Raw genomic sequence first — 20,746 nt, 5'->3', positions numbered from 1 at the left:
ATTTTGTAACATAATGCATATAATCTAGGCTACTCTAAGAAACAATCTAAGCCGGAAAGGCATGTTGTGTTTATCTATGCGAGTGCCACTGGGGGTTCTGCAGTATTGTCTGGAGAACTTTGGAAAACTTGATTGTTAACTTAAAATGATTTATTTTTAAAAGGACTCAAAACCTCACCCACTTAGGTTTCCTCCATCATCAAAGGATTTTAGTCCTGCCTGAAGGTTTTTAGGTTTCCACAGTGTGAACGCAGTCCAGTGGGGAGCTCTTTGAATATGTAGGAGGGTAGCCTCAAATTGAAAAGGTACAGACCTATATGTAAAATATTGCCTCTGGTAGATCGGTTTCACTGGTATTGAGTGTAAATCCTAGAAAAAAACATTGTTTACAACATTTCATCTTAGAATCACATCATGAGAGAACAAATAACAGTCTGCTGCTGGAGTTTTGCTCTCACCACCATTGTGTAGTTCTACCGCTTTACGTTCTCCAACTGTGTTTAGTTAGCATTTTGGTGCACACACAGACTTGATAAAAAGCCAACTCTGTTTTTTTTTATACCCTTGCTTAATTTCAGCTGGTGGCTGCGGGTTGGGAACCAACACTTATTTTTCCCAACTGACTTTAACCCAGTGCAACAGAGGGGAAAACACAGGGGAAAAGAAAGAATGGAAAAAATCACGACAAAGGGTGAAAGCCACCTGCGAGAGTGGGATAAAGAGGTTGTGATGTATTAACCCCTTAGCTGCTCGGCCTCCCCCCCTACCACCCCCCTCCCAGTGCTGAGACCTTTTTTTGGCTATTTGGGGTAGTTCGCGCTTAGGCCTACATAACTTTATGTCTACATAAGCTATGCACGCCAAATTTGCGTCATTTTTTTCCCCAACATCCTAGGGATTGTAAAGGTACCCAGAGTTTGTGGGTTCCCCTGAAGGAGACCAAAAAATTAACCAAAATACAGCAAAAATTAGTTTTTTTCAAAAACTGGGGAAAAAGGGATGCCGAAGGCTTGTGTTTTTTCCCTGAAAATGGCATCAACAAAGGGTTTGCAGTGCTAAAATCACCATCTTCCCAACTTTCAGGAACAGGCAGACTTGAATCAGAAAAACAAATTTTTCAACACAATTTTGGCATTTTAATGGGACATAGCCCATTTTTACTATTTTTTGTGCTTTCAGCCTCCTTCCAGTTAGTGACAGAAATAAATGGGTGTGAAACCAATGCTGGATCCCGGACAGCTAAACATTTCTGAAAAGTAGACAAAATTCTGAATTTTACAAGGGGACATTTGTGTAGATCCTACAAGGTTTTTCTACAGAAAATAACAGCTGAAATAAAAAAAATATTGAAATTGAGGTGAACAAAACCTTTTTCCTGCGATGTCAGGTGTTTGAAAGCAATATACCGTTATGTCTGCTGGACTCTTCTGGTTGCGGGGATATATAGGGCTTGTAGGTTCATCAAGATCCCTAGGTACCCAGAGTGAATGAAAGAGCTGCACCTTGCGATGAGTTTTTATTGTATACAGGGTATATAGCAATTCATTTGCTGAAATATAAAGAGTGGAAAAATAGCTATCAAGCAAACCTTTGTATGCTCAAGATAAGGTGTTAAGAAGCAGTGGTAATTTGCACATCTCTGAATTCCAGATCTCAAACACTCTGCTCATACTTGCATGTGAATTACAGGGCATTTCTCAATAGACGTCTTTTTTTACACTGTCTTACATTTGGAAGGAAAAAATGTAGAGAAAGACATGGGGCAATAACACTTGTTTTGCTATTCTGTGTTCCCCAAGTCTCCCGATAATAATGGCACCTCACTCGTGTGGGTAGGCCTAATGCTCGCGACAGGAAACGCCCCAAAAAGCAACATGGACACATCACATTTTTACATTGAAATCTGACGTGTTTTTTGCAAAGTGCCTAGTGGTAGATTTTGGCCTCTAGCTCAGCCGGCACCTAGGGAAACCTAGCAAACCTATACATTTATGGAAAGTAGACACCTAGGGGAATCCAGAATGGGGTGACTTGTGGGGCCCTAACCAGGTTATGTTACCCAGAATCCTTTGCAAACCTCAATATTTGGCCAAGAAAACACGTTCTCCTCATATTTCGGTGACAGAAAGTTCTGGAATCTGAGAGGAGCCACAAATGTCCTCCTACCCAGTGCCTGCGACAGGAAACGCCCCAAAAAGCATAATGGATATAACACATTTTTACATTTAAATCTGACGTGTTTTTTGCAAAGTGCATAGCTGTGGATTTTGGCCTCTAGCTCAGCCGGCACCTGGGGAAACCTTGCAAACCTATACATTTATGGAAAGTAGATTCCCAGGGGAATCCAGAATGGGGTGACTTGTGGCGCTCTCACCAGGTTCTATTACTCAGAATCCTTTGCAAACCTCAGAATTTGGCAAAAAAAAAGACTTTTTCCTCACATTTGGGTGATTGTGGCTCCTCTTAGGTTCCAGAACTTTCAAATTTCCCTCCACCCAGCATTCTCTCAAGTCTCCTGATAAAAATGGTACCTCACTTGTGTGGGTAGGCCTAGTGCCTGTGACAGGAAATGCCCCAAAACACAACGTGGACACATCACATTTTCCGAAAGAAAACTTACCTGTTTTTTGCAAAGTGTCTAGCTGTGGATTTTGGCCTGTAGTTCAGCCGGCACCTAGGGAAACCTACCAAACCTGTGCATTTATTTAAATCTAGACACCTAGGGGAATCTAAGATGGGGTGACTTGTGGGGCTCTCACCAAGTTCTGTTACCCAGAATCCTTTGTAAACCTCAAAATATGGGCAAAAAAACACTTTTTCCTCACATTTCGGTGACAGTAAGTTCTAGAATCTGAGAGGAACCACAAATTTCCTCCTACCCAGCGTTCCCCCAAGTCTTCCGATAAAAATGCTACCTCACTTGTGTGGGTAGGCCTAGTGCCCGCAACAGGAAATGCCCCAAAACACAACGTGGACACATCACATTTTCTCCTAGAAATCAGAGCTGTTTTTTGCAAAGTGCCTAGCTGTGGATTTTGGCCTCTAGCTCAGCTGGCACCTAGGGAAACCTAGCAAAGCTATATATTTTTGAAAACTAGACACCTAGGGGAGTTCAGAATGGGGTGACTTGTGGGGCTCTCACCAGGTTCTGTTACCCAGAATCCTTTGCAAGGCTAAAATTTTGGAGAAAAAAAAAACACATTTTCATCACATTTCGGCACTGGAAAGTTATGGAATCTTAGGGGAGCCACAAACTTCCTTCTACCCTGGGTTCCCCCCAGGTCCCCTGATAAAAATGGTACCTCACTTGTGTGGGTAGGCTAGTGCCCGCGACAGGAATGGATCACACAAGGGTCAATGGTAGTCTTTGCATGAGGGCTACTGTCAACCCTGGAGTGATCCTTTCCTGACACAGGCACTAGGCGCAGGCACACAAATGGGGTTGTGTTTTTATCAGAACAAGTGTAGAAACACTGGGTGGTAGGAATTTGGAGGATCCCTGCACATTCCTGTAGTTTCTGTGATGAAAAAGCAGGGAAAAAAATAGTGTTTTTAATCAACGTTTCGCTTTTGCATGATATTCTGGGTAAGAAACTTTGTGAAATCCAAACACGCCACACTTACGTGGACTGCCTTGGGTGTCTAGTTTTCCGAAATGGGTGGGTTTGGTAGGTTTCCCTATATGGCTGCTGAGCCCAGGACCAGATACTCAGGTGACTGTTTTGTGGTAGGTAATTTTGATGTCTCCACAATCCGTTTTGGGTACTTCCCTGTTGTGGTCACTTGCCCACTCACTAAAGTGAGGCAGTTTTTCACTGGAGACTTAGAGGAACGCTAAGTGGTGGAAAATTTGTGGCTGCCTGCAGATTCCAGGACTTCTGCTCACTGAAATGCAAGGCATAAATGTTTTTTAAGCAAATTTTGTGATTTCAAGGGAATTCTGGGTGAAGGAAAACCTAAGTCCTGCACCCTTGGACTCCCCTAGTACTAGTATATTAAAGTTACCCCACCACTCACTCACACTGATTGGTTTTAGCACCTCCAGACATTATGGTTTCAAATCATGAATACTTATCAAAGTATCTGAATATTGAAACCAAGCCTTCTGAAGGTGGGCCATAAAGTCACATCCAGGCACCAACCTTTTTATGGTCCATTCACATGCCATTCATGCACAACAAACACTTTCATACCGCCGGCCACGGGCCCAATCCAACCAATCACTCCACTCACATTAAGTTACCACTGCCTGACAAAGCCCCATCACATTCACACACCACATAACGGAATAGGTTTGACTACATTTTACCACCTGTCAAGTAACCGTCTCCTTCTTCCTGAACATTACCGAAGGCATGCGTAACAAACCTTTACTTATGACTCCCATGACAGCCACCCAAGGCTCAGGAAGACATGTTTTTCATGCACCTTTAACACACTCACTGTGCTAAATCCAACTCCTTCCAATTTGTGGATGCAAGTTGCGGGTGTCCAAGTATGCTGTACAAAGCGATTCCTCCAACTGAGTGAGCATATCTACCTTCGAAACTAAGGGAGACATGCTGGGGAATTCTCACGATGTTACCTAAAGAGAAGGTCATAGGCTATGAAATAGGGTAGTGAGAACGTAGCATATGTCCCAACCAACATTATGTGCATTGCTGTGACTGTAATGCACTTATCAAACAGCAAACTGAACATTTACTAAATTCTGATGGAGGATGAACATGAAAAGCAGGTCAAACACTGACCCATACATGTCATTGTCCTTCAGTGCTGGGATGGCAGCAATGGGTTTGAATCCATAGTTGTTGATGATGTACATCTGTACTACCTTTACTATCTGCCTTCTACCTGTGTAATATCCCTGTGAAGGCACACCTACCATAAGCTTTCCTTACCCATTCATGTCTCTGTTCTCAAAAGAGTCCTGACTAATCCTGTATAATTGACAGGTGAACCTATACTAGTTTGTGGATGCAAGTTCGGGGTGTCCGAGTATGCCTTGGGAGGCCTATTTCTCAAAATGAGCGAGCATATCTACAGTTGAAACTAAGGCAGACATGCTGGTTAAGAAATCCTAAGCTCTCTAAAGTAAAAAGTCAAACAAATATCCTGTGGGACTCATTCACCAACACTTCTACTTTTTCTTTGAAAGTGAAGCTACAAATTGAGTTTGCACCATTTCAAACAAGTAGAAATAGAAATGTTGGTGAATATATATTAGACGGGACATTTGTTTGACTTATTACACTTATTCTTGTTCTCGTTGGCAATCATGGTGGTCCTTGTGTAGCATACATAAGTTCCCTAACAAACACTTCAGGATTCAGTCATGCTTTTAACATTCTGGCGCACAGGGTACTCCGTGACAATGTGGCATATGTTCTGTCCACTAGCATATGCAGTATGGGGACTATAATACATGTTAATTGAACAGAACACCTACCACGTTCTGACAGTGGATATAGGTCTCAAGCAGGCCATAAGGAAGTCCATGATTTCATGAAGTAGATGAAGTAAAATTCTGTGGCTCCTTGCCTAACGAAGCAGTGGCCCATGGGCGTTCGGTATCCATTCACTGCCACTGAAATAATTACCCAACTGCAGCTCCACCTCAGTCGATTTCCCAGATATTTGCTTTAGTATGATACAACGTAAAGCAAGTAGGGACACAGAGGACTGGTTGTGATGGGCACTGGGGACAGTAATAGCGACTCTCCTGCCACTTTCCATGCTTCAAACACACTTTACAGTGACAACATGGACCATCCTTTTTGGGTGTTTTAGGAATGCAATCAGCAAAGTATCGCTCCTGCAGCCTTGCCACATCCTCCAGAACATATGAGGTGGAGGCTGCTGCTGCTTCTGTAACAGCAGTGAGGCTTTTGATTACAGACAACAGGAAATCAAGGAAAGTCATGAGTCTTCCTGTGGTTGTCTGACGGCATACGTTGCCATCTGGATCAGGTGGGTAAAAAGCTTCTTGTACCAAGTGAGAGTTTTACGACACACGTTGCATGGTTGAAGAACCTTGTCGTTCTTGTCCACTCCTCCCATGTACTTCTTGTTATCAAGTATACAGATGGGCTTGTGGACTTCGGCCATCTGACCCCAAACAGTGATGGGGGAAGTGCTCTCATCATGAATTGTAGTGAGCACGTATACATCATGCCTATCCAAGAACTTGACTGCGAGCAGTTCGTTGGAAAGTAATGCAGTACTCTGGGATTTCTGGAGCTTCTTGCAAACAAGCTCCTAAGGGAATCCTTTGAGGTTCCAATGAAGTGTACCGCAGGCCACAGTGCCAGCTTTGTAGAGCTCAGTGAACAGCTCTACTCCTGTATAGAAATTGTCCACATAGAGGTTATAACCTTTGTGAAGAAGTGGCTGGACAAGTTCCCATACAATCTTACCCCTGACCCCTAACACGGGAGGGCAACCAACAGGGTTTAGGGTAGAGTCCTTCCCTGTATACACTCTCAAGCTGTACACATAACCTATGCACTCATGTCAAATACAATTCTTAACATGGAAAGTAGCCTTCCTAGTCGCAATTACTTCATTGCGAAAAGTTAGTGAAATTCAAGCTTTCACAATTTAAGAACCGTTCATACAAGTCCATAAGCATAAAGTCGTACTTTGAACTAACCCTAAATTTCTTCCAAAAGTAGTATCACCTTTTCATATCAAACAGACAGTGGAACTACCAGTCTTCTTCCCACAGCCAGATTCTGTGGCAGAGAGAGCCCTGCATACATTAGATATTAAAAGAGACATAATGTATTATATTGATAGAACAAAATCATTCAGAAAAGCTAAACAGTTATTTGTGGTCTTCCAGAAACCTCCTACTGGTAAACCCATTTCAAAACAAGGTTTAGCAAGATGGATAGTAAAATGCATCCAAACATGATACCTTAAAACTAAAAGACAGCTCTTAGTTGCACGTAAAGCACATTCCACAAGGAAAAAAAGGGGTTACAATGGCTTTCTTAGGAAATATACCAATGGCTGAAATATGTAAAGCAGCTACTTGGTCAACACCACATACATTTACTAAACATTATTGTGTAGATGTGTTAGCAGCGCAGCAAGCCACAGTTGGTCAAGTTGTACTAAGAACATTATTTCAAGCAACTTCAACTCCTACAGGCTAACCACCGCTTTTATGGGAGGAACAAATGCTTTTTAGTCTATGCACAGCATATGTATCTGCAGATACACATGCCATTGAACGGAAAATGCCACTTACCCAGTGTACATCTGTTCGTGGCATGTTCCGCTGCAGATTCACATGCACCCTCCCAGCTCCCCGGAAGCCTGTAGCCGTTTAAGTTAAACAATCACTTGTATATGTATATGTATGTGTGTGTATATATATATATATATATATATATATATATATATATATATATATATACATACATATTCCATTTGCATGGACATCTCTTTTCTTTATACTGTATCACTCCTACCTTACCCTCTGCGGGAAAACAATCTAACATGGAGTCGATGCCCATGCGCAATGGAGCCGAAGAGGAGGAGTCACTCGATCCCGTGACTCGAAAACACTTGTTTGAAGAAAAACAACTTGTAACACTCCAAGCCCAACACTAGATGGCAGACGTATGCACTGCATGTGAATCTGCAGCGGAACATGCCACAAACAGATGTACACTGGGTAAGTGACATTTTCCATATATATATATAGATATATATATATATATATCTATATATATATATCACTTTTATATATGTGTGGTTTTCCTGGGGGGGCGATTGTGGCTCCCGGAAAGAAAACAACACATGTAAGATATTTATATATATATTTGAGAGAGAGAGACTGACTCTCTACATCACTTTTTTTTCATTCATGTGTGCTTTCCCTTGGCAAAGCACACATGTATAAAAAAAAAAAAAAATCACATCTATTTGACCCGCCCGATTTCCCCCCCCCCCCCCCCCCCAAAAAAAACAGAAAACTATAATGATTAAATTCAGGTCCAGGGGTCGGCCTGTGTTCGAAGGGCCGACCCCGCCATTTTTTTTCTTTTTTTTTATTATCTGGGAGGGGAGCGATCGCCCCTCAGAAGAACGCCAATTTTTTTTTTTTTTTTATCTGTGGCCCCACATGGGGGGGGGGGGGGGCATTTACATGGGGGGGGGGGCATTTACATGGGGGCAGACCCCCCCCCCCCCCCAAAACAAGATCCCTGGTGTCTAGGGGCGTTTCCTGCCCAAGGATTGCAGCCGCGCTGCGATCAATGGCCAGGAAACGGTGCCAGAAAGGCATAGATGGAAAGGGGAAGACTCTTCCCTTTCCATCTGTGCATCTGGGGAGGCCATTTTGGCCTCAACCCCCCCCCCCCCCACAGGTATAGTGAAAGGATGCTTACCTGCTCCTCCGCTGCTCCGGGGGGGGGGGGGGGGGGGGAATGTGGCGTCAGGACACCTCGCAGCGTGCTGACGTCACAGAGGGGTGGGGGAGGGGGGTGGGGAGTGCAGGTGGAGACGCGGAGGTTCTACTGCATCCCCAGCCTTAAAAAAAAAAAAGGCCCTCCCTGGTGTCCACCACTGGTCGTGACCCGCACCAGGGAGGTAGTGTGGCCGACGCCCGCACTCTAGGGGTTAAAGAAGCGTGAGATGGAATTGAGATTGCATGACCTCGGTATTCGGCATACCGACATTCAGTAGCGCCGGAAGCAGGTTTCTGAGCAAAATTTTGAGCCTCAGCAATCACTATGTTAAAAATTAAGCACTGCAGTTACCAAACTAACCATGTTGCATTCAATGTGTTCACTCATTTAAGCTTCTTTTAGGAAGGGTGACAGGGCTAACTCACCGAGTACTTATATAACTCACTGCAATGAGAAATGTGAATGAAGGCTAGTTCAGAGATATTTAAATGAGCAAAGAGCTTCAACAGATATGTGCTGTTATAAAATAAATGTTTCACTGAACACGGACGCTACGCACATCCTTTGTACTATCTCTCACGTGGTAGGATGCTCTTAAAACATACAGTGATGTCGCCCAAAAACATTTACCGAAGCAAAGTTTATAAACGTACCCACATGGGTGCCTTCATCTAGGTCCTGGAATATGTTCCCTCGTTGCAGGTCTGCTGCATATCAGTACTGAAAATAGAAGCATGTTTTATAGACATACTCAAATAGGTCCTGCAGCCAATGAACCCATTCTTGTCTGTATATAAAATCCACTTCCATCCTGTGACCATCTTTTAGGGGGGTGGGTAGCAGCGGATATTCAGGGAGAACCGCAACACACTAATGTAAAGACAGCGTTGAATACATAGTCCATGGAAAGTACGTACTCTTTTCCATGTAAAGTATGTACTTGTCTGCAATCTACCAAACACTATAAATTCGTAGCTATGTAAAAAACAGTAAAGACCCCATGAAATAGTCATGTTTGGAACATAAGCACAAAAATACATGATGTTGGATATACTTCATAAAGACTCCTAAAACATTGGTTGGTTAAAAAATGTAGCATAATCAAAGCGAGATCATTAAGATAATTTTCTTCAGTACCAAGCTGAGCAGTCGTGTTTAGTAAAGGTTTGTTCTATTAATCTAAAATTGTGTCATCACTTGAATGTATTTGCAGTAATTAGGGGCTCTCGGTGCTAGGTGTATGTGGTGAAATTTCAATGCGAATGTTAGTCAAGCAGATAATACGTTATTTTGTTTACAACTAAGACACATTTCTTTGATTTACAAAGTAAGGTATTAGTTCTAATTAGGACACATAGGCGAGGACTGTCATCTTCCTCTCATTTATTACAAATTAAGCAACTTTTGACAAGCTCTACTTTCACCAGCAATAGATGAAGAGAAATAACTACAGTACCCACAAGCCTACAACTCTTAAAATTATTAATACTCAAAACAAGCATAAACCGACATATTTTCTTAACCTTTCTATGGTATAACAGAACATGAATACTATATTTCCTTTAGTTGTTTGCTTCATCTTGAAATCCCTTATAATTTGTTCTAACCCTATTGTTGTTTTTTTGAATTTTTATTTATTTACACTGTCCATAATTTCATGAACTTTTTTCTGCCCCTCAGACTCTAAGTGATATCCAAGGAGGACAGACAGTGCAATCTATAAATCCATTCTAACAATAATGCTATAAAGATAATGATTGTTTTGCATGTTGCTGGGAAGTAAAAGAAAATATAACTGCTTACTTTGCCCTGTTTTGCTGCGTTAGGTCAGAATATACATATGTGATATTCATATAGTGCTAACATAGCAGGAAGCTGAGTAGGAAAACAGATTTATTACTGCAGTGTCATGTAGTGTCCTTCGAAGAGTGGTGCCTTCAGCTTTCATTTATCCTTAAATTGCCCTTCCAATTGAATGAGGTTTGGGGCTGTCCTGATTGATACGTTGCAGGCCCCGGGTGCATCTATTCTTGTTTTTTCACTTTTAATTCTCTTAGTCTCTAATCAAGCAGAGTTTGAATGCTGGTTTGCTGAAAGTCGCCAGAGATGGACAGCTCATCAGTCAGAGATAGACAGCTTGTGAGCCAGAGAAGTGGGGTTTCTGCTCGTTCTGGGGTTTCTAGACACTGCAGCTAGTCTTGAAAGCGGTGTGCACCACTAGGTGAAGCCAGAGACATTCCAGAGTGGTGGAGGTGATGCTGTTGAATTTCTTTAGGCCCTTAATGAGCTGTCTTGCAGCAACATGGATGCCATTCAGAGAAGTCAGACTGATTTCTGTTAGTCTGAGGAAGCAGAGCGTTGTCACCATCCAGACCCATTATGTGACTGCAGTTCTGAATTCACTTTCCAGAAAGAACTGCTGCAGTTTCTTTTTTAGAGTGCAGATGTCATGCCATCTTGGTCTTCTTCACAAGTCTACCTTAAAAGTGTCAACACACTAATTAAAACAATTAAGAGGGTTGATGTATAGGATCGGGATTATCTGAGTCGTCGTAAGATTTAGTCCAAGCCAATAAAATAAACTTACATGAGGCAGGTTTCTGGGCTAAACCTTACAGGTCTATTATAAATTAAGATTGTTACAGAATGCAAAAAGTGGTTAGTTAATTAATAGCAATCAAAGTCTCAATGGTAAATAAAAATTTAATAATGCAAAACGATCAGCATAACGTCTATTTCCAAGGTAAGCAAATCGGCAGAACAAAATATAGTTCAACAAGAGGACCAGCATCGAGCAAAGGAAATCAAAGCAAGTCTGGCACATATTCCAACAATGTTTAAAATTAAAGAGTTTCAGACAGAACTAACACACAGGCACACACACACAGCTGTGTGATATGACAGATTAGGACTGTACTAGCACTGTATCACTCTAGTAAACAAAAGAACATTCAAATACATAAGATCAGTTCAAAAAACGACATCTAAAAAAAACACCTACTTCTACATATTAACGTACGAGGTAGGTGTGCATAGCAAATTACATATATATATATATATATATATATGCATATATATATATATATATATATATGTTCTATGGCATGTGTAGCTGCAGATACACATGCTATGCATATTCTGCCATCTAGTGTTGGGCTTTGAGTGTTACAAGTTGTTTTTCTTCGAAGAAGTGTTTTCGAGTCACGGGATCGAGTGACTCCTCCTCTTCAGCTCCATTGCGCATGGGCATCGACTCCATTTTAGATTGTTTTCTTTCCGCCATCAGGTTCGGATGTGTTTCATTTCGCTCCGATAGTTCGAATCGGAAAAGTTCTATAACTCGTTAATTCTCGTCGGTATTGTTTAGATCATGTATCATCTCTCATCAACACTTTGGTACAGTTGCCCTTGGAGGCACCTGCCCCCAACTCGGGCCTAGTCGGGCTGACCGCGTGGAAGCCTCATGGACCGGACCCCATTTCGCTTTTGTCCTGGGTGCCACGCCAAATTTCCATATACAGACCAACATCTCGTCTGTAATCTGTCTCTCTCCAGACCATCAGGAGGAAATTTGTGAGGCCTGCAGATCCTTCCGTTCGAACAAGACTATCCGAGACAAAAGAGCACGAAGGTTGGAAATGGCGTCGAAGAGCACTGAACGTCTCGATGTAGAGCAGGAGGAGGAGACTATGCACACCGCAGTCTCTGTCCGAGGGTCCGACTCTGAGCAGGAGTCCGAGGAGGACAGACCGGTCACAGCAGGACAGCACGTGAGTAAGCCTGCCCCTGTCCCAGCCAAGCCCAAACATAAGGTCTCGGGAACGCCACTGCCGTAAGGCCATGGCTCGACCCACAAAAAGACCTTCGGTGACCAAGCAACAATTTCGGCACCGAGAAAGGCCACGCCACCAAAGCCTTTGGATTTGAGCCGAAGCACTGGCTCCGAAACAGGAAAACATCGACCCTTCGAGTTGAATCCTCGAAAATCGCTTTCGGAGCCGAGTCCAACATCCACTCCCAGCCTTTCGATCCAGAGAAAACCGGCTTCGGAGCCGAAATGGCCAAGTTACACCGAGGAGCATGGACTTTCGAAAGTACTTAAAGCCATACATTTTCGGAGGAACACACACAGATGAAGGACATTGATGAAAGGCAAGCCAGAATTCACATTCACAAGGACACTGGCAAGATCATAACTGCACCTCCCCTGAAGTCTAAGAGGAAGCTGGCCTTTCAGGAACAATTGGACACTGCTCATCCGGCTAAAGTGCTAAAGCCTAAACAAACATCTCCACCTCCACAATTTTTACCTCCTCAGTCTCCTCACCTGCTTGTCTCTCCACCTACTACTCCTACACCTGCACAGTCTCCTGTAAATTCTTTAGATTCACAACAAGACAATGGGGATCCATGGGATCTCTATGATCCAGATCCCATTTCAGATAACAGCCCAGACTGCTATCCTTCCGAATCATCACCACCGGAAGATAGCACCAGATACACTCAGGTTCTGGCTAGGGCGGCATCATACCACAATGTCGCCATGCACACCGAGCCCTTGGATGATGATTTTCTCTTCAATACATTATCCTCCACACACACTACCTACCTGTCCCTTCCCATGCTTCCAGGCATGTTAAAGCACGCACAACAGGTATTTCAAGAGCCAGTCAAAGCCAGGATAATTACTCCCAGAGTGGAGAAAAAGTATAAACCACCTCCCTCTGATCCGGCATTCATTACACAACAACTGCCTCCTGATTCTGTAGTTGTAAGTGCGGCTAGGAAGAGGGCCAACTCCCAGTCACCTGGTGATGCACCACCACCGGACAAGGAGAGCAGGAAATTTGACGCTGCTGGCAAAAGATTAGCATCACAAGTAGCCAACCAATGGAGGATAGCCAACTCCCAAGCACTATTGGCTAGATATGATAGAGCTCACTGGGACGAGATGAAAGATATCATCCAACGTCTCCCCAAAGACCAACAAAAAAAAAGCACAACAAATAGTCGAGGAAGGGCAGGCTATTACTAATAACGAAATTAGATCAGCCCTAGATTCAGCAGACACAGCAGCTAGGACAATCAACACTGCTGTTACTATTCGGAGACACGCATGGCTTCGGCCGTCAGGGTTTAAGCCTGAAATTCAACAGGCTGTCCTTAATATGCTGTTGAATCAAAAACAGCTTTTTGACCCTGAAGTTGATACGGCCATTGAAAAAATGAAAAAAGACTCCGACACCGCTAAAGCCATGGGTGCTTTGTATACAACACAATACCGAGGATCCTTTCGGAAACCTCAATACAGAGGTGGTTTTAGAGCGCAAACACCTGAGGTATCCACCTCACAATCGAAGTCAACCTACCAGCCTCAATACCAACGAGGCGGGTTTAGAGGTAATTACAGAGGCCAATTCCCCGGAGGCAGGGGGAAATATCAGCCAACAAAACAAGCCTCACAGCCAAAACAGTGACTTTCTCCATCTCTTCCCAACTCACACCTCACCTGTGGGAGGAAGACTGCAAAGGTTCCACAACAATTGGCTACCCATTACAACAGACAAATGGGTATTATCTATTATCCGCAATGGTTATTGCATAGAATTGGCACAAATTCCCCCAAATATACCTCCAAAACCACACAAACACTCCTCCCAACATATCTCAATGTTGCAAGAAGTAAAATCACTATTACTCAAACAAGCGATAGAGCTTGTACCACAAGATCAGATAGGAACAGGGGTTTACTCTCTGTACTTCCTTATTCCCCAAAAAGACCGAACCTTCAGACCAACATTAGATCTCCGAACTCTCAATCTTTATATCCTGTCAGAACACTTTCACATGGTAACACTACAGGATGTGGTCCCACTGCTACAACAGCAAGATTTCATGGCAACATTAGACCTCAAGGATGCGTATTTTCACATACCCATCTATCCAGCGCACAGAAAATATCTCAGGTTTGTAATTCAGGGAAAACATTACCAGTTCAAAGTGTTACCCTTCGGGATAACAACAGCTCCCAGAGTATTTACAAAATGCCTAGCAGTAGTAGCTGCCTACCTAAGGAGACAACACATTAATGTCTTCCCATATCTCGACGATTGGCTAATAAAATCCAACAGTCATACACAGTGTCAAAACCATACATATTATGTAATGTAAACCCTACACACTCTAGGGTTCTCCATAAACTACCAAAAATCCCATCCACAGCCTGCGCAAATTCAACAGTATTTAGGAGACACACTAAATACACAAACAGCACTTGCAAGCCCAAGTCCACAAAGAGTGCAAGCATTCCACAATGTATTAGCACAAATTCAGTCAGGCCAACAGTACACAGTCAAATTTGTAATGAAACTATTGGGCATGGTGGCATCATGCATCGCCATTGTCCCAAATGCAAGATTAAACATGCAGCCTTTACAACAGTGCCTTGCAAAGCAATGGTCGCAGGCACAGGGTCAACTTCAAGATCTAGGCTTGATAGACCGCCAAACACGCATATCACTTCAGTGGTGGAATCCCACAAATCTAAACAAAGGGTGGGTATTTCAAGACCCTGTGCCTCAGACCATACTTACTACAGATGCATCAATGATTGGATGGGGGGCACACCTCAACAATCACAACATTCAAGGACAATGGGACACCAAACACAAATAATTTCACATAAGTCACCTAGAATTGCTAGCTGTATTCCTAGCACTCAGAGCCTTTCAACCTCTTCTCATTCACAAAAACATTCTTATCAAAACAGACAACATGACTACGATGTATTACCTAAAAAACAAGGAGGGACCCACTCATCGTAAATGTCCTTTCTAGCACAAAAGATTTGGCATTGGGCAGTCCACAACAAAATTCACCTGGTAGCACAATACATTCCAGGAATACACAACCAATTGGCAGATGTTCTCAGCCGAGATCATCAACAAACACACGAGTGGGAAATTCATCCCCAAGTGCTTCAGACATACTTTCATCACTGGGGAAATCCAGATATAGACCTATTCGCCACCAGCGAAAACGCAAAATGCCAAAACTTCGCATCCAGGTAACCACACCCTCTATCCAAGGGCAATGCTCTATGGATCAACTAGTCAGGGATAGTTGCTTACGCTTTTCCCCCTCTCCCGCTCATTCCATTTCTAGTCAACAAACTGCGTCAAAACAAACTCAAACTCATAATTATAGCACCAACATGGCATGTCAACTCTGGTACACAACGTTGTTAGATCTGTCAGTGGTACCACATATCAAACTCCCCAACAGACCAGATCTGTTAACACAAAACAAGCAACTGATCAGGCATCCAGATCCCAAAATACCCAATCTAGCGATTTGGCTCCTGAAGTCTTAGAGTTTGGATATCTACAGCTTCCAACAGAATGTACGGAAGTAATTAAACAAGCAACAAAACCCACTACCAGGCAGTGTTATGCAAACAAATGGAAAAAGGTTTGTGTTTTACTGTCAATCTAAACAGATTGCCCCTCTTTCAGCGTCAATACAAGACATTGTAAGTTATTTGCTTCATTTGCAAAAAGCAAATTTAGCTTTTTATCCATCAAAATACATATCACTGCAATTTCTGCGTATTTGCAAATTATACAACACACCTCTCAATTTAGAGTCCCTGTTATCAAAGCCTTCATGGAAGGATTAAAACGCATAATTCCACCGGAACACCTCCAGTGCCTACGTGGAATCTAAACATTCACACGACTCATGGGTCCACCATTTGAACCTATGTATTCATGTCAGATGCAATACCTAACATGGAAAGTTGCCTTCCTAGTTGCAATTACTTCATTAAGAAGAGTTAGTGAAATCCAAGCTTTCACTATTCAAGAACCGTTCATATAAGTACACAATCATAAAGTTGTACTTCGAACAAACCCAAAGTTTCTCCCAAAGTTCATATCACCGTTTCATATCAATCAAATAGTGGAACTGCCAGTCTTCTTTCCACAGCCAGACTCTGTAGCAGAAAGAGCCCTGCATACATTAGACATTAAAAGAGCTATAATGTATTACATTGCTAGAACTAAATCATTTAGAAAAAACAAACAGTTATTTGTGGCGTTTCAGAAACCACATACTGGTAACCCTATCTCAAAGCAAGGACTTGCTAGATGGATAGTAAAATGCATCCAAACATGTTACCTAAAAGCTAAAAGGCAGCTAGTAGTAACACCTAAAGCACATTCCACCCGCAAAAAAGGGGCTACAATGGCTTTCTTAGGGAACATACCAATGGCAGAAATCTGTAAAGCAGCCACTTGGTCAACACCACATACATTTACCAAGCATTACTATGTAGATGTGTTAGCAACACAATAGGCCACAGTAGGCCAGGCTGTACTAAGAACACTATTTCAAACAACTTCAACTCCTACAGGCTGACCACCGCTTATGGGAGGCAAACCTGCTTTGTAATCTATGCATAGCATGTGTATCTGCAGCTACACATGCCATTGAACAGGAAATGTCACTTACCCAGTGTACATCTGTTCGTGGCATGTTCCGCTGCAGATTCACATGCACCCTCCCGCCTCCCTGGGAGCCTATAGCCGTTTAAGTTAAACATTCACTTGTACATATGTATGTATATTCCATTTGCATGGACATCTCTTTTCTTTATACTCGATCACTCCTACATTACCCTCTGCGGAAAAACAATCTAACATGGAGTCGATGCCCATGCGCAATGGAGCCAAAGAGGACGAGTCACTCGATCACGTGACTCGAAAACACGTCTTTGAAGAAAAACAACTTGTAACACTCCATGCCCAACACTAGATGGCAGAATATGCATAGCATGTGAATCTGCAGTAGAACATGCCACGAACAGATGTACACTGGGTAAGTGCCATTTTCCATATATATATATATGTATATATATTGTATGTTCGGTGGCATGTGTAGCTGCAGATACACATGCTGTGCATTATCCTGCCATCTAGTGTTGGGCTCGGAGTGTTACAAGTTGTTTTTCTTCGAAGAAGTCTTTTCGAGTCATGGGACCGAGTGACTCCTCCCTTTCGGCTCCATTGCACATGGGCGTCGACTCCATCGTAGATTGTTTTCTTTCCGCCATCAGGTTCGGACGTGTACCTCTTCGCTCCGTATTTTGAATCGGGAAAGTTAGCTAAAGTATCAAATTCTACGGTATTGTTATCGCTCGGTACCGGGTTAGTGTTAGTGTATCGGCACCGACATCAAGACCGCTTCGGCGGCCCTTCGGGGCTTCCACTCTTCACCCAGGCCTGGTCGGCCCGACCACACCCTTCATCCCGGACTAATGGACCGGACCCCCTTCAGTTTCTGTCCTAATTGCCACGCAAAGTATCCTTATATAGACCAGCACCGGGTCTGTAATCTGTGTTTGTCACCCGAACACAGAGAGGATACCTGTGAAACTTGCTGAGCGTTTCGATCGAAAAAGACCTTGAGGGATCGACGTGCAAGAAGACTGCAAATGGCGTCGAAACCGAAAGAACAGCTCAACGTCGAAGAGGAGGAAAGTATCTCCATCCAAGAGATGTACTCTGATGAATCCGAAAGTGAACGACCCTCGACGGTGCAACGAACCATGAGTAAACCTGCCCCGTCCCAAAGTCAGGTTCATACAAAAACACTTAAGGCCATGGGGACGCCACCGCCAGCAGGCCATGGCTCAACCCACCGAAAGGAAGGTGACCAAACATCGGCACCGAAAAAGGCCTAGGAGTTGCCGAAGACTTCCGATTCTGGTCGAGAATCCGGCACCAAACGATTTTGACACCGAGTGATCGAATCGACTAAGCCCCGAAAAGCAGCAGAAACTTTGGTCCCGAAAAAAGCAGCCTCGGAGCCGAAAAGAAGCTCTTATACAGAAGAGCGAGGACTTTCCAGCCAACTCAAGGAAAGACATTGATTCGAGCAAGAGTTAGGTATGGAAGAACCTGACCATACACAACGGAGGTTACATATCCAAAAAGAGACTGGCAAGATACAGACTTAACCTCCACTCAAATCGAAAAGGAAGCTTGCATTTCAGGAAACAGAAATGCAACCTAAGGCAAAAGTGGTTAGAGACAAATCTCCACCACCAATGGTCTCGCCACAACCGTCCCCACCGCACTCACCACAATTGTCACCAGTGGGAACACCTATAATGCAGTCACCCACACATACTGGGATGACACAGGATGATGCTGATGCATGGGACTTATATGATCCACCAGTATCGGATAACAGTCCAGAATGTTATCCAACAAAGCCGTCACCACCAGAAGACAGTACTGCATATACGCAGGTACTATCCAGGGCAGCTACGTTCCACAACATAGCAATGCACACAGAGCCAGTGGAGGATGACTTCCTTTTTAACACTCTGGCATCCACCCATGCTTCCTATCAGAGTCTGCCGATGCTCCCAGGCATGCTCAAGCATTCGCAACAGGTCTTCCAGGAGCCTGTAAAGGGAAGAGCTATCACGCCTAGAGTTGAAAAAAAGTACAAACCACCCCCAACAGATCCTGTGTTCATAACACAGCAGCTCACACCGGACTCAGTGGTTGTAGGGCCAGCAAGGAAAAGAGCAAACTCTCAGTCGTCAGGAGATGCTCCACCACCTGACAAAGAAAGTAGAAAATTCGACGCTGCAGGCAAGCGAGTGGCATCACAAGCAGCCAATCAATGGTGAATTGCAAATTCACAAGCCCTAATTGCACGCTACGACAGGGCACACTGGGACGAGATGCAAGACATCATACAGCACTTGCCCAAGGAACATCAAAAACTTGCAAGTAGTGGAGGAAGGACAGGCCATATCGAAAAACCAGATAAAATCTGCACTAGACTCGGCAGACACGGCAGCACGGACTGTCAACACGGCTGTAATCATTCGCAGACATGCATGGCTGCGAAGTTCTGGATTCAAGCCAGAGATTCAACAAGCTGTGTTAAATATGCCATTTAATCAGCAACAGTTGTTTGGGCCGGAAGTCGATACAGCCATTGAAAAAATGAAAAAAGACACGGATGCGGCCAAAGCCATGGGCGCGCTCTATTCCCCACAAGTCAGAGGCACCTTTACAAAACCGCAATTCAGAGGAGGGTTTCGGCAACAAACATCTGAGCCTTCCACCTCTCAAACCAGACCCACCTATCAATCAGAATACCAAAGGGGAGGGTTTTGTGGTTCCTATAGAGGACAATTCCCAAAAGGAAGGGGAAAATTCCAACCAACCAAGCCAGACCAAGCAGTGACTTCAATGTCACAACACCCCAACACTTGTCACCAGTGGGGGGGAGGCTAACCACATACTACCAAAACTGGACACACATTACCACAGGCGCATTGGTCCTATCGATTATCCAACATGGTTATTGCATAGAATTCACAACATTCCCTCCAGATGTGCCACCCAAAACGCACAGACTGTCTCAACAACACTTAGACCTATTACAAATAGAGGTCCAAGCACTGCTACAAAAACAAGCAATAGAACTCGTACCCAATCATCAAAAAGGAACAGGCGTCTACTCACTATATTTCCTGATTCCAAAAAAGGACAAAACGTTAAGACCTATCTTAGATCTCAGAACACTGAATATCTTCATCAAATCAGATCATTTCCACATGGTAACACTTCAAGACGTAGTTCCCTTATTAAAAAAGAAGGAATACATGACAACATTGGATCTCAAGGATGCATATTTCCACATACCCATCCATCCTTCTCACAGAAAATACTTAAGGTTTGTAATGCACGGCATACACTATCAATTCAAAGTGCTACAGTTCGGAATAACAACAGCCCCCAGGGTATTCACAAAATGCCTAGCAGTTGTAGCCGCTCACATAAGGAGACAGCACATGCACATATTCACATATTTAGACGAATGGCTAATAAAAACCAACACTCAACAACGGTGTCTTCTTCACACGCAATACGTCATAGAAACTCTACACAAACTGGAGTTCTCTATAAATTACCAAAAATCACATCTGCAACCATCCCAAATACAACAATACTTGGGAGCTACACTCAACACACAAAGGGCAATTGCCACTCCAAGTTCGCAAAGAGTCCATTTGTTCCAAAATATAAGATCAAGCATACAACCAAACCAACTCTACACGGTAAGGTTTGTAATGAAACTACTAGGCATGGTGTCCTCATGCATAGCCATGGCCCAAATGCAAGATTACATATGTGGCCCTTACAACAGTGCCTAGCAAAACAATGAACACAAGCACAGGGTCAACTTCAAGATCTAGTGTTGATGGACCGCTAAACACACTCCTCGCTTCAATGGTGGAA

The 20,746-nt window shown here is 43.4% G+C and overlaps 1 protein-coding gene across 1 annotated transcript in view; it reads left to right on the top strand.

The window, feature by feature from the left end:
- Positions 1-20,746, top strand: part of IGHMBP2 (immunoglobulin mu DNA binding protein 2) — a 219,196-nt gene that overhangs the window by 107,545 nt on the left and 90,905 nt on the right. The gene's annotated exons all lie outside the window — the stretch shown is intronic.

Source organism: Pleurodeles waltl, chromosome 3_1 (assembly GCF_031143425.1).
Source record: "Pleurodeles waltl isolate 20211129_DDA chromosome 3_1, aPleWal1.hap1.20221129, whole genome shotgun sequence".
In the NCBI taxonomy this organism is placed as follows: Eukaryota; Metazoa; Chordata; class Amphibia; order Caudata; family Salamandridae; genus Pleurodeles; species Pleurodeles waltl.
This window is presented reverse-complemented; position numbering and strand designations above follow the sequence as displayed.